Here is a 26,925-nt window from a genome sequence, read left to right as displayed (position 1 = left end):
ATGTGTAAGCGGTAGTGGTAAGTGTCAGCACTCGGCGGCACAAAATAGGGGAAAGGAGCAGGAGTCAGGGGTGGCATGAAAGGAAAAAGAGGGTAAGGGAGGATTTAGAGCCCCCTACACTCCTGGGGTTCCAGAGTGAAGGGGGGCAAAATCACTAGAACATAATAAAAGCATGAAAAAACATACCAGAACATTGGTGGACTTCATTTTTTTCCGCATGAAGCCCATACCTCCGACAGCTAGAGTTGCCACCTCATCCCTTTAAAACAGATCACAAATTAGTTACACAGGTTCTGAGGCTAATTTAATGCAGAGAAGGCTCCAAGTGAGTTTAATTACCACCTTAATCAGCCACAGAACCTGTGTAATTAATATGTGTTCTGTTTTAAAGGGATGAGGTGGCAACCCTACCGACAGCGTTACCGCACTGCAGCTGTGTCTGCTCGCCGAGAATCCGGGTATAGACTCCGCCGAGGAGGAAGAGCCCTCCCGGCATGGCAGCCGGTGAAGAACAACAATCAGATTCAGTGAGTAGGCTGTGCGGGAAACAAATAAGGGTGAATCAAACAATACATAGTAACATTCTTATAACCAACTAGTCATGAGCCACACCGGGCCCAACGCCTCGCCATCATGCAGCGTAACATAGATGACAAGCATCACATAAAACAAGGAGAGTGTTTATGATGTTACCACACCATTGCCACGGACCACATGATGAAGACAGAAGAAGGTAGAAAAAAAAAAAAAAATCGATCATATAGGGACGCCTGTCTCTGGTAGATGAATTGGCAGAGTATCGGCCCCTTTTAGGAGAATCTTTGCGGGGACTCCATAGATCCACGTGAGAGGGAGAGGCGGAGGGGGCAGCGGGAGACGATGTGTCCATAGACAGATGGAGATGTGACTGGAAATACTCCATGGCTTCCTCTGGATGAGTGAACGATTTAGATTCGCCAAATTGGTCAGAAAATCTAAGCGTTGCAGGGTATGCTAGTGTGAATTTCAGGCCCTTTTGGAATAAAGCATTGCAGGCCGGCTGGAAGGCTTTGCGTCTGCGAGCTACCTCCTGGGAGTAGTCCGCAAAGAGCAGCAATTTCTGTCCGTCCAGGAACAAGGACGTGGCGTTTTTGAAAGATTTCAAAATGGCGAGTCTATCGGCATAGTTGAGATAGAGGACTATGACTGGACGGGGGGGATTTGCGGTCGTTGGACGGTGCTCCCAGGTGGTGCGCTCTTGCCACAACACACAATGAGGTTATGCCCAGAGCCTGTGGAATGCGAGTGGAGCAGATCTCAGGGAGGAGGCCCGTGCTGCACGACTCTGGGAGGCCTACGATTCTCAAGTTGTTCCTGCGAGACCGGTTTTCTAAATCGTCAATCTTATCTAGCAGGTACTGCTGTGTATGCATAGCTTTGGCATCATTGGTAAAAGATGACTGCATCTCATCTTCCAGGTCAGAGATTCTATGCTCCACCTCAGTCAGCCTTTTGGCCTGATCCCCCAGCTCCTTCTTGAGCTGGGAGAGGCCCGCCGATACTGCCCTCTACACCGCTTCAGTTATGGTGGGGGAAAGGATGGATGCCACTGCTTGTGCCATAAGTTGGTACTGGGGGTCCATAGCAGGAGAGGAGATTGTCCCAGAGGAGGGAGAACTCACTGTGTCCGTGGCGGGAGCAGCGGCCATATTGTCTGGTTGTTGCGAGGAGATGAGGGAGACAGTGTCCGGCTGTTGCTGCGGAGCGCCGCCGGCTCCGTGAACCAGGAATCGATCCATGCGATCAGGTGGAGGACGCAGATCCCAGTGGTATCAACCCAGGTGGCAGCGGGTGGCAGCGAGCTGGGTGTAATAGGTTTTGTATGCCGAAGGTAGTGGAGCCGCTGTGACACACTACCGCTTCATACGGCCCCGGAACCGGAAGTCCCTTTTTGGATTTTAATAAACTTTTTTTAGTGGTAATGCGCAAGATTGGTGTGCCCTTCTCTTCTTGTTGTTTTTCAGTGTAATTGGATACCCTTGGTTCTGATGGGGCAGCAAGACCACTAGTTTTGTGCAATAAGACCATTCAGATCACTCACCTTCTCGCATACCACTTGAGCGCAGGAGAGATACTGTTTTTGAAATAAATTCAGGATCGACCAATATAGTTTTTTCAGGGCCAATACCAATTTTCCGGCCACCCTTCAGGCCGATAGCTGATATGTGCCGATATTCTGCACGTTTAATTTTTTTTATTTTTACACTATCCTTTTAAAAAAAAATATTTAACACTTTTATTGCTGCCACAAGGAATGTAAACAGGTCTTGTGACAGTAATAGGCAGTGACAGGTACTCTTTATGGAGGGATTTGGGGTCCCTCCTCTGCACTTAAAAGCATTCAAATTGCCAAGTTTGGCTGTTTTGTATGCAGTCTTTTTTTTTTTTAAACCGGGTGCCTTTAAGGCTCCAGTATCTGGAAGTGACATTACTTCCGAGATTTTACATTGGAGACCCGATCAGAACCAAATCCGGCTTTGTTCGGGTCTACGTCCAGCTGGTGGATGTGTCGGCTGGTCGCTGGGGTCTCCCTGTGGGGTGGGAGACCTGGGCAAGCCCGGAAGGTGGCATGAGGGAGGGACGTCCCCTACCGCTCTATGCAATGACAATCAATCGGCTTACAAGAAAGCCAACTGTCGGCTCTGAACAACGGTATTGGGGTAATGTCTGAAGCTACAGACATTACTCCGGTACAACCACTTGAAGAAATATCAATCATATCGGCAAGTTTGTGGCCGATACTTCAAAAAATGTTAATATCGGCCCCACTGATAAATCGGTCAATCCCTAGTATAAATAATGGCAAAACTTTTTCTTTAGTTTTGGATTGAGTGATAAGGGACTAGAACACCTGTCAGGTTTTACTACTGTCTGTGCCCCAATTAGGGAGATTTTCTCTATTTATCCGGTTTACCATTATTGCTGAGAGTGCAAGAAAATCCCACATTTTTGTGTCGTCACCAGAACAGGAAAATTGGTGGACACTAGTACTGGTGACAACCACAAATTTCCTCTTGCTTCCTGTTTTGAACAACAGAGGTTTAACCCTCCCCTAATCACTCCAAAATGAAAAAAGTTCTGCCTTTAGTTCTACTTTAAAGCATAACTAAACCAGCTTTTTCTACTCAACTGGCTGTGAGAGCTAGTGGAGTGTACACAAATTCCTAATGGTGTTAGACCCATAAAGGTGTAAGTTTCCAAGATAGTTACTCTTAATCTTGTAATGGATTCCCCTACTGGCTTGTAGGCTTTTCTTGTTGCCAGAAGAATCTGAACATCTAAAATCTTCAGTTACCTACAGGTAACAAAATCATATTCTTCTTACATCCAAAGTATGGAAATTATTTTCTTTTTCTGCGAAAGGACTTGTACATAATTTATCGTATAATATCCTGTGAACGGTTCTGAACCAAAGCAGCCTTTAAGAGAAAACCAGGGTCTGTCCCTAAAACAATTCTGTCCAGCAAGATGGATAAAAAAGGCTCCCTTATGATGGACAGGGCATGGAGTTTGTGGATTCTATGTGCTGATGTTACCACAACGAGAAACGCTGTATTATACAAATAATAAAATTTAGGAGATGCGGAATCCAATGGCTCAAACAGTTCTTTTATTAGTGCCTGCAGGAAGACACTTGTTGGTGCTGGTCTGGACAACAAAAGGTTCTGCAGAAATGATTGCTCCAGGAATACTCCTAAAGCAGCCACCTGCACTGATGCAAGGTCCTTGTCTGCCCCTTCCTGTAAAAAGTCTACAACAGAGTAAGAATCTTGAAGGGTACCCTTTGAAGAACTGCAACAAGAATTGTAAACTTTCCAAACTTCCGAAAAGATTGCTCTAGTCATTTTTTTCTGGCTTGACAGAAGGGTTGACACCAGGGGTTTCGAAAACACTTTTTTCTTCAGGAGCTGCTCTGCAGAAACCAGACCCTGAGTGTTAACTTGGCTATACCCAGATAGGGCAATGACCCCTAAATTTGTAAATCCTGTCTGAGCGGGAGATGCCATAATGGTTTGACCGCCAGCTGCAGAAGTGTGCAAAAACCCTGTCCTCCTGGGCCAAAAAGGATTTATGAGAATAACGGAAGTGCTCCTTTCGCAACACCAAAAAAATCAACTGGAATAAAGGAAAGGCATAACAAAAAAGTGAAAAATCCAGAGTTGCGCTAGAGCATCCCTCCTCAGAGAACATTTTTTTCTGTTTAGAGAAAAGAATAGAGGAACCTGCACATTCTTCTAAAATGCCAATAGGTTTCCTTGAAGCTGCCCCCACTCTTTGGTGATCACTGGAAAAACGCCATTCCACCTCCTAAAACCAGTGTCTGCTCAAAAAAAAAAAAAAAAAATCATTTAACATGCCCTTGAGGTGGATAGAGATCATAAATGGCACTCTGCCCTGACTAGGATCTCTGCTGCCAAGGCTTAAAGTGCCCCCCTGCAACTGTATGAGAGGACTTGCACATGGTGACCTTGAGGGTCTTAAAAGAATACTGACTAAGCCAACACAATCGCATTGAACTTTCTCCAATTCGAGGATCTTGAAGCTTCTGTTGTGAACGAGCTTCCCTGTGGCATCTTTCCCATCCAGTGAGCTCCCCAGCCCCAAGAACCGACAGCTGTAATTATTCCCATTTCAATTGGAAAGGACTATTCAAGGCCCACCGACAAAATGGTTTGATTCCTCCACCACCCAATGCTTCTCTTTTTCCTCTGGTGGGAATCTTTACCAAGGTATCCAGGGACTTCCCCTGGTGGTCCCAAAGGTTCAAAAGAAAAGGTTGAAGCCATCTGAATTGCAGTCTTGCCCATTGAATGATTGGCATGGTTGAATTTAAAGTTCCTAAAGCCAAGAATATCTTCCTTTTGAACAAGGGCTGATTGGCCTACAGCATAGTCATCACAATTTTCACCTTCTCTCTCTGGTCTTCTGGCAGTAAGATTTACTGAATAAAACCAAATTAATGCAGCGCTAGCAACAAATTACTACAAAAAATTACAAATTATTTAAATTGAAACCAATCTATATCATGTGAATACAATATGTAATAATAAAATATATTAATCACATTAAGGTGCATAAATTTCTATAGAAATATTTTAAAGTGCATATTTAAACTAGAATATAAACATTCAAAATGTGAGATTTAAAGTGCAAAAATGGTGGGATAAAGTCCTTATTGATGATCCAAAAAGGTGCCAAAGTGCCAAGTAAATAAAGGTGCTTGTGAGGTGAAGGTGCCCTCTTGGTTCCCCACTCACCGGAATTAGATAGTATAAAAGCCCTTGGTTTTATTGCACATTTGCCCAGGATCAGGTATGGAATTCCTCCGATGTGTCCTCCGTATGGAAATCGTTCCCGATAACACCATTAAAAGAAAAGAGGGCCATACATCGTGAAGTACGTAGATATAATTTTATTCCCCAAAATACGATTGAATACTTACAAGATCAAAGGATAAAAATGGCATATAGCATACAAAGCAAGTGGCGCCGCTCTTGGCGTGCGTTCCACATACAGGAAGTTCCCGACCGGAAATGACGTTACGTCCGCAACCGGAAGTGCGTCAACGCGTTTCGCCGTCACACACAGCGTCTTCAAAGGTCCTTTGAAGACGCTGTGTGTGACGGCGAAACGCGTTGACGCACTTCCGGTTGCGGACGTAACGTCATTTCCGGTCGGGAACTTCCTGTATGTGGAACGCACGCCAAGAGCGGCGCCACTTGCTTTGTATGCTATATGCCATTTTTATCCTTTGATCTTGTAAGTATTCAATCGTATTTTGGGGAATAAAATTATATCTACGTACTTCACGATGTATGGCCCTCTTTTCTTTTAATGGTGTTATCGGGAACGATTTCCATACGGAGGACACATCGGAGGAATTCCATACCTGATCCTGGGCAAATGTGCAATAAAACCAAGGGCTTTTATACTATCTAATTCCGGTGAGTGGGGAACCAAGAGGGCACCTTCACCTCACAAGCACCTTTATTTACTTGGCACTTTGGCACCTTTTTGGATCATCAATAAGGACTTTATCCCACCATTTTTGCACTTTAAATCTCACATTTTGAATGTTTATATTCTAGTTTAAATATGCACTTTAAAATATTTCTATAGAAATTTATGCACCTTAATGTGATTAATATATTTTATTATTACATATTGTATTCACATGATATAGATTGGTTTCAATTTAAATAATTTGTAATTTTTTGTAGTAATTTGTTGCTAGCGCTGCATTAATTTGGTTTTATTCATTTATTCTAAGAATTTCTTAGTGTTGCAGCAGCTGCACACCTTCACAGTTTTTTCACAGAATAACATATCACTACTGTGTAGCGCGGGTTTAAATTTGTTTTTTCAGTAAGATTTACTGTTTCACTGTATTGATCCGATATCCAAGAAGGAGCGCTTCCTGAGCAGGTTTCAGAATTGACTTCTGAAGGTTTACAATCCATTTCAATGACTCTAAATGGCAGAAAGCCTTGATTAAATTATCCTGCAATTTCACCTACAAAGGTATAAAGAAGGAGATTGTCGAGATAAGTGGTCACTGCGATCTCCTGCAGCCAAAGAGGGGCTAAGTTCTCTGCCACCTCTTTTGAAAAGACCCGTGAAGTGGATGAAAGGCCATCAGGAAGGGCCCTGAACTGCAGATGAAGAATTTGACCCTCACCCTTAAAGATAGAATGTCCTGGACCCAAAAGTTATAAAGTAATTAATGACAGGAATGCAGCACTTAAACATGGTATACACTTCAGAAACTAGATCATCAATCTTTCAAGCTACTTCTTAAGAAAATTAGCTACAATATTAATGAATATGCACAAGAACCCCAAACAACAGTGCAGCAAAATACATAAATGTTTGCTTATTTTAATTACACCACCCACAGCACTAGAAGAATGACCAACATTGTTTGAAATATGATAGAGAGTTCATTTTGATTCTCTGCAGAACAGTTTTTTTTAAATTCAGTTCCCATGTCAAAATTGAATTGCTTGCAGGATAGCAGAAAATATAGCTTTCCGTACTCTCACAAAGGCATGTTTTGAGCGGATAAACACATAAACAAAGCTGTATGAGTATAGACTACACTGCAATTCTGTCTGGTATCCCTTGGTCTCCCACTTTTGCAACAGGGAGCCTGCAAGCAAATAGAAATTGAGTCCAACAGAAACTAAACAACTGTCCTTGTATGTTTGCTCAGACATGACTGCACAATATATACAAGCAAGCAGCTGACTGAAACACTGAAAAAGGAATTGAAAATGGTGCATGACAACCTTTTTTGTGCAATGATGTAGATCTGGGATTTTTTTTTCTTTTTTTACCGATAGAACACTAACCTATCAATAAAAAAATGTGTCCTGAAATGTGCAACACTGCCCCAAAGGGCATGTTGGGGGAGAAAAAAAAAAAGCACTGTACATCTAGACAATGATTTCTCCATAGTTGATCAATTTAGAAACCCTGCAAGTACAGAAACATTTCTTTTCATTCTGGCAATAATGTACTCATCATCATTTTCTGACAACAGTGCACTTACTGGACTAGTGAAGTTGTCTTTTGCTGAACTATAGAATACCTTGTCCCAAAATGCAGGAGCGGTGCTGTGCTTCTAATAATGGCAAAAAAAAAAAAAAAAAAACGGACAGAGGCTGCAGTGCTCGAACATAGAGGAGGAAGGAGAAACCGGTCACCAGAGGTGATTATACTTGCCTATTTTTTTGCAAGGATCAGGTATTTTAATTTGTAAAGATATCTGGCAGGGTCTCTTTACTAAGCATCTTTGACTTTGGAATGACTGGCCCTGCCAAAGGCGTTAGCTGCAGCATTTCAAAGACTGCTCATATCTGGAAATTTACTCATCACAGCATCTAGAAAATATGGAGAATGGAGGGCACAGGTCTAGCAACTCACCACTGCAAAAATCAACCATTGCCTATGAAAGAACATTCATGTTCTGTCTGATGTGCCTAATGACAGGAAACTGAATATAGCAAAGTAGCCAGCTGCCTCTGTGCTGCTGTTGTCCCAGATTTTTCAAGATTAGCTCCTAGACAATATTCACAGTTTAAATTGCCTTACTTTGTGAGAAAATGTAAAGAAAAATTGTGATAAGCAAATCTCTATTTAAAGTGGTTGTAAAAAGGATGAAGGTTTTTTACCTTTATGCATTCTGTGCATGAAGGTAAAAAAACCTTTTGTGTGCTGCTCCCTCCACATTACCCCCTATTACTCACCTGAGCCCCCTTTCGATTTGGGGATGTGCACAAGAGCCTTCGCTGTCCCGAGTCTCGCTCTCTTCACTGGCTACCATTGGCTCCCACTGCTGTCAATCACAGACAGTGAGCCAATGAAGAGAGAGCAAAGGGTGGGGTCGAGCCACGGCTCTATGTCTTATGGACGCATAGAGAGTTTGGGAGTGAGCATGCACCAGTGCCCCCATAACAAACGGCTGTTTATTGGGGGCATTGTTCAAGAGGGAGGAGCCAGGAGCGCCGGTGTAACGTGAGAATTACCTACCCCGTGAGAAAAACCTACCTCTTGTCACTTCCGGCCAGGAACAGCTTAGCAGCGCAGCAGTGCGCATGCTTACAGCCCCGGATACCTAATGGAAGAGCTGAGGATCAGACTAGTGCGCATGCGCACTAGTCTCAAACGATCTCGGTGTCCGTTAAAAAAACCTACCGACGCGGCGGTGACCTAAAAATAGCTGTGCTGCACTATGAGTCATCTCCGCTCCTGTCCCGGTCACTTCCCTGATCTTGGCTAGTAAATATAAAAACGGCTGGCGGCTCCGTGATTTATCTTTTCATACAGCCGCCGCCGCTTTTATATTTAGTAGCCGAGAGCAAGGAAGTGACCGGGACAGGAGCGGAGATGACTCATGGTGCAGCACAGCTGTTTTAATGTAACTGCTCGCGTTACACAGACTGCCGTGAACCGGAAGTGACGACGGTAGGTTTTTCTCACGGGTAGGTAATTCTCACGGAACACCGGCAGAGGACCCGAGAAGAGGAGGATCAGGGCTGCTCTATGCAAAACCACTGCACAGAGCAGGTAAGTATAACATGTTTATTTTTAAAAAAATAAACAAACCATGAACCTTTAGACTACATTCACACCTGAGCGTAGCGTTTTCGCGCATTTTTTACCGCGATTTTACCGCGATTTACAGGCGTTTTTTGTGCAGGCGTTTTTTGATTGAATAGATACCAATGGAAAACGCCTGTAATCTGCCCAAAAAGAAGCTCATGTACTTTTTTGAGCGTTGGGCGTTTTGTAAACAGCGTCAAAACGCTCAGATGTGAACAGGGGCCATTGAAATGAATAGTATTTGTCTTGTTGGGCGTTTTGAGAGCTGATCCTAGAGCAGAAAAACTCCCCAAAAATGCCCCAAAACGCCTAGATGTGAACGGAGCCTTGGGCTCCTTTCACACGGGCGGTGCGCCCGACGAAATCCGTTCTGCTCAGCGGGGGATCGATCTGCCGATCCCCGCTGAGCAGGTGGATGACAGCTCCGTCTCCGCTCTGTGTGCAGAGACGGAGCAGTCAGATTCCCGCTCACCTCTATGGGGAGATCAGATGAGAACGGACTGCATGTCCGTTCTCATCCATTCTGATCCTCCAGATGGAAGGAAAATAGGGTTTCCATCCGTCCGAATTTCAAGGACAGGATCAGATCGGATAGCAGCGGGTATCAGCGGAGATGTCTCCGCTGACATCCACTGCTCCATAGGGCTGCATGGAGCATCTGAAAAACTGACAGGCGGATCAGATCAGAAAGCCTGTGTGAAAGGGGCCAAAATATTACTTTACATTTGTAATACATTCAAAGTTGAGACATACCAGATGCTGGGATTATAGCATCTCTTTCTGTTAAAACTTTACAGGGGTCTAGAACTCCATTGACAAAGTTTGAAAGAGCAAAAAGTTAGCTCCCTGCTGCAATGCAAGATTTACAGTGGGTACGGAAAGTATTCAGACCCCCCTTAAATTTTTCACTCTTTGTTATATTGCAACCATTTGCTAAAATCATTTAAGCTCATTCTTCTTCCTCATGAATGTACACATAGCACCCCATACTGACAGAAAAACACAGAATTGTTGACATTGTTGCAGATTTATTAAAAAAGAAAAACTGAAATATCACATGGTCCTAAGTATTCAGACCCTTTGCTGTGACACTCATATATTTAACTCAGGTGCTTTCCATTTCTTCTGATCATCCTTGAGATGGTTCTACACCTTCATTTGAGTCCAGCTGTGTTTGATTATACTGATTGGACCTGATTAGGAAAGCCACACACCTGTCTATATAAGACCTTCCAGATCACAATGCATGTCAGAGCAAATGAGAATCATGAGGTCAAAGGAACTGCCTGAAGAGCTCAGAGACAGAATTGTGGCAAGGCACAGATCTGGCCAAGGTTACAAAAAGATTTCTGCTGCACTTAAGGTTCCTAAGAGCACAGTGGCCTCCATAATCCTCAAATGGAAGACGTTTGGGACGACCAGAACCCTTCCTAGAGCTGGCCGTCCGGCCAAACTGAGCTATCGGGGGAGAAGAGCCTTGGTGAGAGAGGTAAAGAAGAACCCAAAGATCACTGTGGCTGAGCTCCAGAGATGCAGTCAGGAGATGGGAGAAAGTTGTAGAAAGTCAACCATCACTGCAGTCCTCCACCAGTCGGGGCTTTATGGCAGAGTGGCCCGACGGAAGCCTCTCCTCAGTGTAAGACACATGAAAGCCCGCATGGAGTTTGCTAAAAAACACCTGAAGGACTCCAAGATGGTGAGAAATAAGATTCTCTGGTCTGATGAGACCAAAATAGAACTTTTTGGCCTTAATTCTAAGCAGTATGTGTGGAGAAAACCAGGCACTGCTCATTACCTGTCCAATACAGTCCCAACAGTGAAGCATGGTGGTGGCAGCATCATGCTGTGGGGGTGTTTTTCAGCTGCAGGGACAGGACGACTGGTTGCAATCGAGGGAAAGATGAATGCGGCCAAGTACAGGGATATCCTGGACAAAAACCTTCTCCAGAGTGCTCTGGACCTCAGACTGGGCCGAAGGTTTACCTTCCAACAAGACAATGACCCTAAGCACACAGCTAAAATAACGAAGGAGTGGCTTCACAACAACTCCGTGACTGTTCTTGAATGGACCAGCCAGAGCCCTGACTTAAACCCAACTGAGCATCTCTGGAGAGACCTAAAAATGGCTGTCCACCAACATTTACCATCCAACCTGACAGAACTGGAGAGGATCTGCAAGGAGGAATGGCAGAGGATCCCCAAATCCAGGTGTGAAAGACTTGTTGCATCTTTCCCAAAAAGACTCCTGGCTGTATTAGATCAAAAGGGGGCTTCTACTAAATACTGAGCAAAGGGTCTGAATACTTAGGACCATGTGATATTTCAGTTTTTCTTTTTTAATAAATCTGCAATAATGTCAACAATTCTGTGTTTTTCTGTCAGTGTGGGGTGCTATGTGTACATTCATGAGGAAGAAGAATGAACCTAAATGATTTTAGCAAATGGCTGCAATATAACAAAGAGTGTAAAATTTAAGGGGGTCTGAATACTTTCCGTACCCACTGTATGTGCATTACTATGTGCTGAACCATTAGTATACATATAGGGGAAGAGTACAAATAGGTTTCAACGCAAGCTCAGTGCAGATAAGCTGCAACCCAATGGCAGGGAACATAAGTAAAATTATTTGCTTTAAAGCAGAGCTCCAGACAAAAAGGAAAGAATCTTTTGAGAACATGAAAGAATATATACAGCATAGCAGGTTTTAGCACATAAAGACTCAGACATATCGATTCACAATAGCAGCAACAATTAAAAACGTAAACTAGCTATGCAGAAATATCCATTAATGCATTTCTATTACCTATACAATCAAGAATAATCATAAGTTTAATGCATTGACATGACATTTTTATGATATACAAACACCTCAAGGGTTTAGTTGTTTTCTATATGCCTTTAATACTTGATCAGGATTTGTCTCTTTGCCAATCACGCAATTTCTTATTGACAGTATATATTTTACAGTAATAAACAGAAATGATAAAACCCCTTTGGCGATGACTGGGTTAACGCTAATGCAATTAAATGCTTCACCTCACAAGTTAATGGACATTACTGGTTTAGACTTCATAATGCACACAGACAGGCAGTGGGTATGTCTCATTAGCTGCTGATTTCTTCCAGTAAAAATTGTCGTTACCCAGAAACCCCCTCTGTATCAAAAGAGATCGAGTATGAAGGTATCCAGGCTATAGTTTCTTTTTTTCACAATAATTTTTTTTTTATTGAGCATACTTTGAGTTTTTATTGTGGTGTTTACATAAAGCCATTTTTATGTGACTTAATCAAGCTTGCTCTTTTAGATTTTTCTTTTTATTAAATTAAAGAATCTGTAGGCAATTTTTAGGCAAAACTTTTTTTTAGCCTTGGATAGGGAAGGAAAAGGTTAGACTCTCTGTCGAGTTTTGAATGCTGCGACCCCTTTGGGAGATTCACTTTAATGTTTTAATTATTTAAGACACTTCTACAGCAATAAGATAGAGCAGTGCATATACATTGACAGTATAAGGAGGTACTGTAGAATTGAGACAATTATGCAAGGACCAGAATGGAGTTACAATTGCATTATAATGTCCGAGGAAGAGGAACAGCAGTATTTCTCCAATCCCAATGTAAACCATAGCAAACAAAAGGTAACTGTTCGGAGAAAGACAAAATACAAAAGAAAAGGATTGAAAATAAATGTAGTGTCCCAGTATTTATGTTATATTCATGCATCCAACAATAAAGTGTGCATGATGTTGCAGTGAGATGGATATATATGTAGTGAAGAAAAAAAAAAAAGAAGGGAAGGAAGGAAGAGAAAAAAAATAGGGGTGTGTGATGAGCAAGGGGTGGGGGATTGTGGGGACAGCACAGCTGAGGACCCTAAAGTAATGTTTAGTATGCAGCATTTGTTATGAAAAAGGTTTCATATAGGGACAACCGCAGCAGGAGGGGTCTCTTATGGGGATTTGTGTCCATCAGCTGACTCTCTAGTATCTGTCTGAGAATAGGCCAACAAATTCTTATATACAGGGGTGTAAGTAAAATTGATCAATGGGAACCATGTGTGTCAGAATTTTTCCCCATTTCTTTTGAAAGAGGCAATAAGATTTATTGTTTTCATTATTTTGTTGATTTTTACAAACCATAAGGGTGGCACCAGGATTTTTAGGCCGTTTTTAATAAATGGAGGTGCATTTTTTAGCCACATTAAAAGAGTGAATCATAAGTAAGGATCTCTACATTTTCATTGCAACAATGGTGTAAAAAGATTTTTTGCTGGGCCACTACCCAGATATACAGAGGACTACAGCTCTCAATGTGTCCCAGAAACGGCGTATGATATCACAACTTCAAAACTATTGCAGAGCATGCCAGGTTCTGAGTGTTATGTTCCAAACTCAGGGGAGACCTGTTTGTAGATTTTATGAAGGAGCAGGAACACGGTGTCAACAGGCCAACAATTTGTATGCCTGTTTTTGGAACCTGTTGGCTAGTTCTCGCTCTCTTTATACAGAGTGAGAGTGTGAGCTAATTAATCCTAACCTGCACATAGGTCCTAAACATGGGTGGATAAGCTGTATAAAGGTTTGAATTTTGTAAAATATCTAAGTTAGGGTTCTGCCCTTACATTTAAGTGTGGGGAGATTGGGTTCTGAAGCAATCAACCCCAGTGAGTGAAAAAGTTGAAAATAATTTTCCGGTTTCTGTCAAGCATTTAAATGATGTGGAGTTCAAACTGAAGTCTAGGTACCCTAGTACAGGTGTCCATGTTAAGGGATGTGGGGAGACCTTTGGCGAGGATAGAAAAGTTGATAACTTGGGAGTGTGGTGCAGATTGTTAGATGTGCTTTTTTTGACTTTGTAGGGCACAATGAGAGCCATGGAAGGACCTGTAGTGGTGTGCTAGGGAATTTGAATTGAACTCAATTTTTAATGGCATGGTGTTGGGCTTTGTAGCACATAGGCAGTTCAGGTAATCCCACACTTTAATTTTGTTTGGGAAGTGAGGAGAGGATATCTGATGCACAAGAGCTTCAGGTCCCATAAAAATAGGACAGAAGACCCCTTAGTTTTCAGGGAAGTGGAAGACTGTTTGCGACAATACTTTACTGATAATCTTAGCACAGACACTTCTCCGGCAATGGTATGGGCTGCGCACAAAGCGACGATTAGGGGTAAACTAATTCAAATAGCCTCTCGGAAAGAAAAAGAACGCGACTGCGACATATTGCGACAAGGGACAGAATTGGGAGACCTCCTACGGGAACAGAGGAGAACTCCAGGGGTGGATATTAGACATAAGATTGATGCTGCGCGATTGACCCTTAACCTCAGCTTAACTACCAAAGCAGAAAAATCTATTCGCTGGTCCGGAAACCGTTACTATATACTGGGTGACAAATAACACACTATTAGCTTGCAAACTAGCCCTGAGACTCCATTCCCCGGCGCTTCCGAAATTGAAGCTCCAGACTGGACTTCGGTCACAAAACCCCCAATTGATAGTTAATGAATTTTATCAATTTTATACCAAATTTTACTCCCAGCCACAACCACTCCAACAGTCCTTATTTGAGGATTTTCTCTGCGACATCCCCTCCCTCGACTCTCCTCCTCTCACACAAACATCATGGATAGGGAGTTCTCGGAACCTGAGATACTCTCAGCTATCAAAACTATTTATTCAGCTAAAGCGTCGGGTCCCGACGGATTCTCTGGCCACTATATCTAAATAATTTAGTGAGACCCTCATTACTCACCTCTGCTCTTACTTTAATTCCACCAGGAAAGGGGTCCCATTCCCTAAATATGAAAACAATGCATTTATACACGTAATACCTAAACCAGGCAAAGACCATGGGGACTGCCTTAACTATCGACCGATCTCCCTTATAAATGTAGATCTAAAAATCATGGCAAAAGTGTTGGCGACCAGACTAAACTCTTTTTTTAGCAGACTACATACACCCAGACCAAACAAGCTTTGTTCAGGGTAGGCAAGCACCCGACCAAACTAGACACGCGATCAATATGATATCGGCCCTTAAATCTGATTGGGATGGCATGGGACACAGGAAGGGCATGGTATTGTCTTTAGACCTACACAAGGCTTTTGATTCCCTATCCTGGGAATATCTACTGCAGACATTGGGGAAATTTGGCTTTGGACACAATTTTCTCACCATCATCAAAACCTTGTATAACGACCCTATTGCGAGACTGTCTATAAAAGGTTATGGATCTGACTACTTGAATATCCGTAGGGGTACGCGTCAGAGGTGCCCCCTGTCCCCGCTCCTATTCATCCTGGCTTTGGAACCGTTGGCCATCAAGATTCGCCATAACCCGAGCATTCAGGGCATACCATGCGGGGGTACTGAGCATAAGTGTGCCCTCTTTGCAGACGATATCTTGATGTACATCTCGACCCCACTGATATCCATCCCCAATCTACTCAGGGATTTGGAGGCGTTCACGGCAATATCTGGTCTTCAGGTGAACCCCTCTAAATCCCAGGCTCTAAACTTGACCTTGGATGGGACGACGCTGTCTGCTCTCAAAACCAACTTTTCATTCACATGGCAGGAACAGTCGATACCATATCTTTTCGATACCATACCACGCAATTATCCACCTCTTTACAAAAAGTTGCAGGAGGACCTCGCTAGATGGACAGCTAGTCCCCCATCGTGGTTCGGTAGGTTGAATTCGGTGAAAATTAACATATTGCCTAGACTGTTAGATTTATTTCGCACTTTACCTATAACTGTAATGATTAAAAGGTCTGATCTTAGGGAATTTCAAGGGACGGTTATCCGATTCATATGGGGGGACAAGAGGCCTAGAGTGAACAGACGCACTCTTTTTGCCCCGAGGCTGAGGGGGGGATTGGGGGTCCAGGATTTGGGGGAAGTACTATTATGCCGCTCAGGTTACCCACCTAATCCGCTTTCACTCCCGGGACCCTCACCCCATTTGGATGCGATTGGAATCAGCACATTTGCTGCATGTCCCAATTCATCATATGTTGTGGCTACGGGCCAAGGACAGACCGGGGGTTCTTTGCCCCACCCTGTCCCTATCTTTGGGAATATGGGATAGATTGTTGAAAATACATAACTAAGTCCCCCCATGCTCCGTTGGCACCCCTCTTGGGCAACCCCTTGTTCCTTCCAGGCCTCTGTCCCTCAGTATTCGAGTGGTGGACGAACAAGGGTTTTCTTAGGTTGGCAGATCTGTGTGATCACAGGGGATTGCTCACCAGAGCCCAGCTGTGAGAGAAACATTCCCTCCCAGTAAGGGAATACTATCGTTATACCCAACTTTCTCACTTTGTAACCTCCCTCAAGCGCAAATGTGACATTACAAACTCCACACCAATGGAGTACTTATGCCGTACGCTGGATAAACAAAAAAGCTACTGTATTTTCTGGCGTATAAGACTACTTTTGAACCTCAAAAAAATCCCCCAAAAATGGGGGGTCGTCTTATACGCCGAGTATAATATCTCCAAGGTAACCTGAGTATAAGTATTACCGGTAGATGACAATTAGGGGGGGTCGTCTTATACGCCCAGTCGTCTTATACGCCGGAAAATACATATCCACGATATAAAACATACTGCATGACAATGACACTAAACTTCCTTATATGATGCGCTGGGAGGAGGATCTGGATGGGGAACTAGACCGCACAGACTGGAACACTCTAGCTAACTATAAGGTGTTTTTACGGTGGTACATGGTCCCGGTCAGGTTGGCGGCGGCGGTTCGGACTGCATCCCCCAACTGCTTCAGGGGATGCGGACAAATGGGCACTGCCATCCACACCTAGTGGACTTGCTCGAAAGTCCGACGATTCTGGATCCGCGCGTACAATTTTATATATTCTCTGACACATGTTAACCTAGTGAAAGCTCCCCAACAGGCACTTCTGGGTAAACCGGTCGAGGGGGTACCTAAACACACTAAACGCCTCATAGCCTTTGTATTCACGGCCTCTAAAATTGCGATAGCCCGTTCATGGCAGACTCCGGTAGTGCCGATTGAGCTGCTAAAAGCAGAGCTGACCTGCATCATGATAAATGAGAGGGTGGTGGCGTTACTGAATGACAAAATGCGCTTATTTGAAAAAACTTGGGACCCCTGGATGAGGTATTTGGCTGGTCCCCCTTAGGTAGAGGGGGAGCAGTTGACCTTTTGGACCACATGACTTGGGTGTGCACCCCGATTCGGGGGATAAGGGCCTGGACACCGACCCCTCTTTCTTCACCGCTACTGCTCCCTTTATTACCCATTTCCTAGTGCTCTCCTTTCCATGATCTCTGGATCCCACTATACCTCTTCACTCCCCTCTCTATAATTTTCCCTCTTTTTTCTCTCCGTTTTCCCTTTTTCCTCTTTTCTTTCTTTGATTGTATGTTATATTGCTTGTCACAGAGATTCTAGTGTCAGGGGACCATGGTTGGTCCGAAGTTGCCGTTGACTGTGGCCTCTGCCTTGGCTATGCACACAGAAATGTTTCCTGTGGGATGGCAGTTGGTAGACGCCTCCCCCAGTCTAGTGTGCGACATTGGGGTTGGGGGGCGCCTTCCCTCCTGGGCGCAGTAAGTTCCCATAGGGGCGTTGGGGGGGGGGGGCCCGGGCCAGCCGAGATTGAATGTGAAGGCTTGGGGGCTATACCTATGTTACTGTTTAAGCAAGTATTCCACTGTTTACATTTTTTATATCTACTGTTTTGAAGATGCTGTATTATTCCTTCATTTTATGGCCGTGGCCTGACGGTATATTTTGCACTGTTAGGACCTTTTCATGAAAACTCAATAAAAATATTGAAATATAAAATAGGACAAAAGCAGCGGGGATAAGGGTGATGTAGGACGAAGGAGCAAAAATTAGCAAGGACTGGATCAAGTACACGATCTTGGGTAAAATGGCAATTTTTAATGCACTGCATCTGCCTTCAGTTCAAATACTCTTTCTGAGGAATGTAAGATGTTAAGAGCTTTTAATTTATTGTAATTAATTTTGAAATTAGAGAGGTTTCTTAATTTGTTGTGTGATCAGAAAAAAAAGAAAGAAAAAAAAAAACACAGGAGATTATCGGCATAGACCACACCTTTATGGTGCATTATGGGCTAGGCCTAAAATACTTAGGTCCTAACTGTACAAAGGAAGGGTTTTAGAGTTAAGAAAAAAAAAAATATGACATAGCACCCTTGTTGCCTATTATTTTATATATTGAACTTATATATTGAACTAGCGAGACCTTGTTTCATAAATTTTGACTGCTGCCTCATGGGAGATGTACAGACCTGCAACCCAGAAATACATGATTTCTTCCAATCCCATGTAAAATAATGGAATTTTTAGGAAATATCAGTTCATCCAGTTGAAGGTCTTCTGTGTGTTTGTGGAATAGAGGGGATGCCTTTGACCATGCAGAGTGGATTAGCGATCATAAATGTAAACAATGTGATCTGTGATCTGAAAGTCCTCCCCTTCCTGTAACAGAGTTATGGGAGGACGAAGGAAGTATTGATTAAATTAGTCAATCATTAAAAGAGAATCACAGCAACACCCTGCCCTCTGATGTACAAGTGCTATCATTTCTCTGTATGTGATCTGTATATTAACCATTATCACCTCCCTTATCCTGCATGTCTGTCCATTAGCCCCCCTCTAATTTCCATTCTCCCACTGTATGTCACCTGTTCTTTAATCCCTTCACCTCCTCTTTCCTCGGTGTATGACCTGTATATTCATGACGTACTGTATCTACTGCACCATTACCAAGCTCCATGTTTTAAAGGCTTCTGGACCCAACACTAATATTTAAAGTTTAGCACGGAGGCATGTAAGCTGAATCACCTTATATTCCCCAAACGTGCGGTGGGAGCCATTTGTGCCAAGGCCTCAGGCTCAAGCTCAGCCAATCTGCTGCCACCATGATTGATGTTATGAAGTAAATACAAAAAGAGTGAGACTGTAGCAGGAGGGTAGAACACAGGTAGGCAAGTCTTCCAGGCATCTCCTTCTATTAACTGAAATATTGTTCTGGGGTGGAAAGTTTGTTTAAATTCCGGACACTGTAATAGCACACATTATTAACCACCTCAATACCAGCATGTTTCTTCATTTCCGCAAAAATTGTGACAAAAAAAACATAAAAAGAAATTAGATATCCTTGAAAACATCTACTTTCCAAACAAGGGGTCATTTTGAGGGTGTTGGTAAAGTCTTATTTTAACCGAAAGTAAGGGGAACACGAGTTTTTTAAAAGCGGATTTTTGTAAGATCTTACCGTAAAATCCTTTTCTCTTAGCTCATTGACAGACGTAGTCTTCTTGATTCACAAGAACTGGGTTATGTTGTCTCCGCAGGAGCAGGACTAGGCAGAAAGAAAAAACGTTCTGGCTCCACCTTAGGGGCAGTCCCTGAGGGTATATCCTCCCTCTCTCTGCTACAAGGCATCAGTTCTGTCACAAAGCAGCAACAGAGAATTTAACCCAACCCAACTCAATGATAGAGGGGCGGGTACTACGTCTGTCAATGAGCTAAGAGAAAAGGATTTTACGGTAAGATCTTACAAAAATCCGATTTTCTCTGTCGCTCATTGACAGACGTAGTCTTCTTGATTCACAAGAACTGGGACATCCAGAAGCAGTGCCACAAATGAGGGGTGGGATTGACAGAAATCAAAATCCAATCTAGAAGGCCCAACCGGTGCCAAACTAGAAGTTTTAAAGGCTCATTATAAACAAAGAATGAGACTCAAATAAAAATTCCAATGGAAAAAAACCCTCGAGGTAGACCACTGGTCTCCTCAAATGGCGGCCTGCAAAACCTTGCGGCCAAACGAGGCATCAGACGATGCCATTACATCAACTTTATAATGTTTTGTAAAGGTATGCACCGACGACCAGGTAGCCGCCTTGCACACCTGGACCACTGACGCCTGATGGCGAAAGGCCCATGACGCACTAAGTGCTCGAGTGGAGTGCGCCTTAACAGGGAACGGGGGCTCCCGACCCTTAATAGAATAAGCCTGTACCACCGTCTGTCTGATCCATTTGGAAATAGTCGCGGCAGATGCAGGCAACCCCTTTTTGGGTCCATCCGGGATCACAAAAAGTGAATCCGTCTTGCGAAACGAGTCTGTCGTTTTCAAGTATACCCTGATCGCCCGGACCACATCCAAGGAGTGTAAAGCAAACTCCCGAGGATGACTGGGCTTAGGACACAGGGAAGGTAATACAATTTCTTCATTCAGATGAAATTCTGAAACCACTTTTGGTAGGAAGGATGGATTCGGACGAAGAACCACCTTATCTCTATGAACCACCAGATATGGGGAGCGACAAGATAAAGCGGCCAGTTCTGACACCCTGCGTGCAGAAGTGATAGCCACCAAGAAGGCCACCTTCTGGGACAACGTAGGTAGAGGAATCTCCCTAATATCTTCAAAGGGAGGTTTCTGAAGAACCGACAATACTAAATTAAGATCCCAGGGTGGTAACGGCGCGCGCACTGGCGGAGCCAGATGTCGCACCCCCTGGATGAAATTCCGCACCAAGGAATGAGTAGCCAAAGGCTTCTGAAAGAAGATAGCTAATGCTGAGACCTGACCCTTGATAGTGCTCAAGGCCAGTTTCTGCTCAACCCCTTGTTGCAGAAAAGCTAATATTCGACTAACCGAATAAGACCGTGGACGGAACCCCAGAGGTTCACACCATGCAATGTAGGACTTCCATGTACGATGATAAATCTTTCTGGAAGTCGCTTTCCTTGCTTTAACTAGAGTAGAAATAACTGAAGCTGACAATCCCTTGTCCTTCAGCACCTGGGTCTCAATAGCCAGGCCGTTAAAGCCAGCGATCGCAAAGCAGGATGGAAGATCGGTCCCTGAGACAGTAGGTCCTCCCTGAGAGGAAGTCTCCACGGGACGTCCGCCACCAGTCTGACCACGTCGGCGTACCAAGCTCGGCGAGGCCAGTCCGGAGCTACCAGGATAACTGGAATTCCTTCCTCCTCTATCCTGCGAAGAAGTCTTGGCAGTAACCCGAGAGGAGGGAAGGCATACATTAGCTGGTATTGCCCCCACGGGGCGATCAGTGCGTCTGCGGTCTCTGCTAGAGGATCGCGGGAGCGAGCCACGAATCTCTGTACTTTCCTGTTGAATCGTGATGCCAACAGATCCACATCCGGGGTGCCCCACCGTAGGCACAACTGGTGGAAAACTTCTGGATGGAGGGACCATTCCCCCTGATCCAGAGTCTGACGGCTGAGATAATCTGCCTGCCAATTCTCCACCCCCGGAATGAACATCGCAGAGATAGCTGGAACAAATCGTTCCGCCCAGCGAAGAATGCAAGTCACTTCTTTGGCCGCTCGGACACTCTTGGTGCCCCCCTGGTGATTGACATAAGCCACGGCCGTGGCGTTGTCCGACTGGATCCGAACCGGGCTGTCCTGGAGCTGCTCGGTCCAGTGAATCAGACAAAGTCTGATCGCTCTCAGTTCCAATACATTTATCGGCAACCTGGATTCTTCCAGGGACCAAAGTCCCTGGACAGATAACTGACCGAGAATTCCTCCCCATCCGGAGAGACTGGCATCCGTAGTCACTATCGTCCAATATATTGGCAGAAATGACTTTCCCTGGCTGAGCATCGGGGACCGAAGCCACCAGACCAGAGACTCTCTGGTCTGTTTGCTCAATCGGGTCCAGGGATTCCGGATTCCGATTCCATCTGAGAAGAATCTCTTGCTGAAGAATTCGGGTATGGGACTGGGCAAATGGGACTGCTTCGAAGGAAGCCACCATCAACCCCAGAACCCTCATGCAAGTTCGAAGAGAAGACCAGCTGTTGGATAGTAACAACTGGACTGCTGATTGAATCTTCCGGAGTTTCCCTACCGGAAGGAAAACTCTTGACCTGACTGTGTCTAGAATTAGACCCAGATATTCGAGCCTCTGGGTGGAAACCAGAAATGACTTTTGCTGGTTCACCAGCCACCCGAATTCCTGTAAAGAAATTATAGTAATTTCTATGTTTTGTAGCAGGGTCTGAGGAGACTCTGCATGAAGCAGGAGATCGTCTAGGTAACCTAGAATCGATATGCCTCTTTGGCGCAGTAGTGCCAACATTGGGTCCAACACCTTCGTGAAGACCCGAGGATCCGTGGCGAGACCGAAAGGTAACGCCACAAACTGATAGTGGTTCTCTTCTACGGAAAAGCGTAGAAACCGCTGATGTCCTGCGAAAATGGGAATGTGAAGATAGGCGTCCTTGATGTCTATGGACGCTAGGACATCCCCTGGATGCAGGAAGGCTGCTACTGTGCGAATGGATTCCATCTTGAATTTCCTTATGTTGAGAAAGGAATTGAGTGCCCTTAAGTCCAGAATTGGACGCACTTTGCCCTCTTTCCTGGGTATTGTAAATAGGTTTGAATAAAACCTTTGAAAACGTTCTGTCCAAGGAACGTGAACTATCACTCCTTGTTGTAGTAAATCCGTGACTGCTCTCCGCAGATCTTCTAAACGATCCGGGGATAGTCGGATATTGGAAGGGAAGAATCGCGCCGGTGGGAGAGATCGAAACTCGATCTTGTACCCTGACCTTATGACTTTGCAAACCCACTTGTCCGGGATTCTGGAAAGCCATGGATCCGGGAACCGGCGAAGACGTCCCCCACCCCAATTATGGGTGGGGGCGCACCTTCAGGCTTTGGACGATTTATCTTCAGGTCTGGAGGGGGCGGGCTTTTGCTTGCCCGACCAACGTCCCCTGAAGCCTCCTGAAGGAGCTTTGGAGGACTGATGCCTTGTAGCAGAGATAGGGAGGATATACCCTCAGGGACTGCCCCTAAGGTGGAGCCAGAACGTTTTTTCTTTCTGCCTAGTCCTGCTCCTGCGGAGACAACATAACCCAGTTCTTGTGAATCAAGAAGACTACGTCTGTCAATGAGCGACAGAGAAAAGTTTTCTATGTTTTTCCTTTGTATAGTAGATAGTGTATTGTATATAGTTTGGATTAGTGATCGACCAATATCGTTTTTTTATTGCCGATAGCGATATTTTGGTCATCGCATATCGGTATCGGCCGATATTTTCGTACATTAAATTTTTTATTTTTTTTACAGGTACGTTTGTGGAGGGATCTGGGGGTCTAAAAGACCCCAAACCCCTCCTCTGCACTTAATAGCATTCAAAACACCAAGTTTGGCTGTTTTGAATGCTGTAATTTTTTTTAATTTGGCGCAGAGTACCTGGAAGTGATGTCATGACATCATTTCCGGGTTTTTACATGAAGACCCGATCAGAGTCGAATGCGGCTTTGATCGGGTCTTCTCTTCGGCAGCCGTGCAGGATGGTGGGACGGGAGACCCGGGCGAGCCGCGGAAGGAGGCAGGAGGGGGGGGGGGGACATCCCCTCCCGCTCCTTGTAATGACAGCCGAGCGGCTTCTCGGTACCGGGGTGATGCCTCTAGCTGCAGGCATCACTCCAGGACAAGCATATCGGCAATATCAGTCACCTTGGTGGCCGATTCGGATAGATCGGGGAAAGTGCAGATCGGCCCTCGAAATATCGGCTTTGCCGATAATCGGTCGATCTCTAGCTTGTATAGTTGTCAAATAGGGAGGAAAGCTGTATCTGTCTCAAAAATTATAGAAAATAAATTTGTGTAAAGTGCTGCACAAGTGTGTGTCAGTCAAAACAACAGTATTGAAAACTGAAAAATGCATACGGAAAGTAAGGGGGTGTAACATGCTGGTATTGAGGATATTATCATATGACATCAGTTTTATGGGATGAATTGTATAGAAGATAAATCCCATCAGTCTGATGGTTTTAAACGGTTGTGTCAAACTACTGACTAAAGGTCTATGCCAGGTACTTAAAGACAACACACCCCAATCAACTACCCCCCCCCCCCCTCCTTGCCTTCAGGCAAGGTATGGCTTCTATTACAGTCCACAGAATGAAGAAGAGATGAAGTAACTTAGTAAGTAATTTACAGAGGACGTTTACGAAATATGAAATGATTTTTATCAGTGGCATAATCAAGAAACCTATGAAGGGTACCCCAGTGGCAAGGTCAGCAAAAGTTCTGATCTCATGAGATTGAGATTGTCTGCCTCAATGCGAGGACCTGGATCTGGATCGTACTTTTCTCTGAGGATGGAGAGAGTCTCATCAGAGTGGGAGTCCCATCACTGAAGGCCGATCAGTGCATGAGGTCTCCCTCAAAATTGATGCAGACCCTTATCTAAGCATACATACTGCATACCGGCTGGCTAGGAAGGAAGGGGGCAGAATGGATACAGCACCCCTACTGACCCATACCAGGTCACATATCCTCACCATTGAGGGAACCTTGCCAGGAAAGACGTGGAGGGGGGGGGGTACGGAGATGTGCAAAGCTGCCCTACATACCCAGCATTTCACCTTGTTCCCATGTTACTGCAAACAAGGGCTTTATCCCCACATCCCTGATCTGATAAGGATCTGTGGAGAGCGGGAGAAGAATAAGAATCTGTTGACCCTGCCAAACATTTTCTCTGTCTCTGTATCTTCTTGTGCACTGAAATGAAACCTCAAAAAGCTTCATAGCCATTTCTAGCCATCTACTGTGAACTACACAACACCTTTCCCCTACACAATGGAGAAGAGAAGAGGGGGATAGGTTTCTAGTCAAATCAGGTAACCAGCTTGGGATGATACTCCTTATCCTAGATACCGTACAGTGAATGAGTGTTGTCACAGCAGGACAGGAAGAATGTCATCTCAAGGTGAAAGTAAAGAAAAAGAAATGAAAAAGGAAAGCGAATGTCGCCACATCTAAAGAAAGAGTAATCTGTAATAATGGGATTTTTGGCTCACCAGTAACCTCCTTTTCTTGGAGGAGTACATCAAGGAACAGAGAGCATCATATCCATTTTTATAGGGTTATGCTGCCACCGTCAAGTGATTGGACGCTGGTTAAAAAAGGCAGGAAGTCCCCTCCTAGGCAAAACCCCTACCAGTAAGGAAAGATTCCAATTTTTAGTAGCAAGCCAAAATCCACAAAAGACAGAGGGGCGGGATCTCTGTAAAATAGATTTTACAGGTAAACTAGAAATCTAATTGTCTTTGCTGTACATCACAGGACACAGAGCACCTTCATATCAAATTATGATAGGGAGGTCCCAAAGCACTGAATATGAGGGGAGGGCAACAAGCCAACAGGCCCCAAACAACTAAACCAAAAACAGGTTAGAATCTCACTTAAGCAGCCTGCAAAATATGCAGACAAAAGGTAGCATCCTCTAACCTCCATCAATCAGAGCTTTCAGCTTTTTTTAAGATTCTGGAATCAACAGCCGTTAAAGCCAGCAACTTTAGGAAGATTACACATTGGGACAGAAGGTTGGGCTGATCTAGATGGATCCAAGGGCTGCCATGCTTACAATGTCAGAGTACCACGTTATCCTGAGCTAAGCCGGGGTGATCAGAATCACCAGAACATCTAATACTTGATTTTTGAGAAGCAGATGAGATACAAGATACAGCGGCAGAAAAGTATACTTTAGGGAAAACAGGTCCTACGGTGTCACCAGAGCATCCACTGTAAACCCATGTGGATCCCGGGTCCTGGAGACGAACTTCTCCAGCTTCGCATTGAAGCTGGATGCCAGAAGATCCACATAAAGGATGCACTATCGACTGAGTTCCTTGAAGACCTTTGGGTGACCAGGCCACTCCCTCACAGACAGATGTTGATGGCTGAGGATATCTGCATGCCAATCTTCGACACTCACGACAGAATGAGGCCCTTTTCCTCCTGGGGCTCCCAATTTTTGGTGCCTCCTTGACAAATTATGGACATCACAACCGTAGAGTTAATCGACTGGATCCTTACAGGAGGACCCTTCAGCTGCATGGACCATTGCAGAAGTACAAGATGAATCACCCTCACCCTCTTCGGTGACCAAGTTCCCTGGACCAACAGAACCTTCCAGGAGAGAGAGAAAACGGACATTTCCATCTCCAGCATTTGCAAGGAGATCCATTAGTCCAGGAACAGTATCTTACTGGAGTGTAACGGGATTTGGAAGGCCAATAATTCCATCCTATTGTCCCAAGCCATGAAGACATTTTGCAGTAGAGACCTGGAATAAAACTGGGCAAAGGGTACTGCCTTAAAAGTAGGCTACCATCTTTCCCAAAATCCTATTTGTCAGAGTTTTCAGAAATTCCACCACCTTTTTTTTTTGAGGATACATGTACAGCACTTGCCATGCTATTAAACCCTTAGTGTCTGGCTGGTTGGAGTTCCTGAGGACCGCATCAGCTTGCAGTGGTGGCTCTTAAAGGCATAAACACATCCAGCATTTTTAAAACTCTTTAAACATAGATGATCAACATTTTCCGGTAAGAGGCTGAGTGTTTTATGGTAGAGGAACATCTGTCTGCATACGGTCTCATATATAGTCTGGATTTTTTGCATAGACTCAACACTTTTCACGTACTTTTTGCACTCTTTTTTCGACATGTAATTAGTGCACGGCTTATTTTATGATATGAAATATGTTTGCACATCTGTTTATTTAAACAGTTATTTGGGAAATGTTTATTAATATAGGTTTCATAGAACTATCATCTTGGATAAGAAGATAAAGAAAAAAAAAATGTTAGGTTCTTTCTCTTTGGTTTAGATACATTTTAAATGCCAACTATAGTAGTATGTATATATACAGGCCCTTGGGTATACTCTACTGGCACAAGAACAGAACTCTTAGGTG

General features: G+C 44.2%; 1 protein-coding gene across 1 annotated transcript in view; it reads right to left on the bottom strand.

Moving 5' to 3' along the window:
• The window catches only part of ELP2 (elongator acetyltransferase complex subunit 2), a 266,743-nt gene that overhangs the window by 136,962 nt on the left and 102,856 nt on the right, over window positions 1-26,925 (bottom strand). The window lies entirely within an intron of this gene.

The sequence above is a fragment of the Pelophylax lessonae genome, assembly GCF_965119305.1.
Source record: "Pelophylax lessonae genome assembly, chromosome: 5".
NCBI lineage: Eukaryota > Metazoa > Chordata > Amphibia > Anura > Ranidae > Pelophylax > Pelophylax lessonae.
Note: the sequence above shows the minus strand (reverse complement) of the source record. Positions and strands in the feature narration are given on the sequence as shown.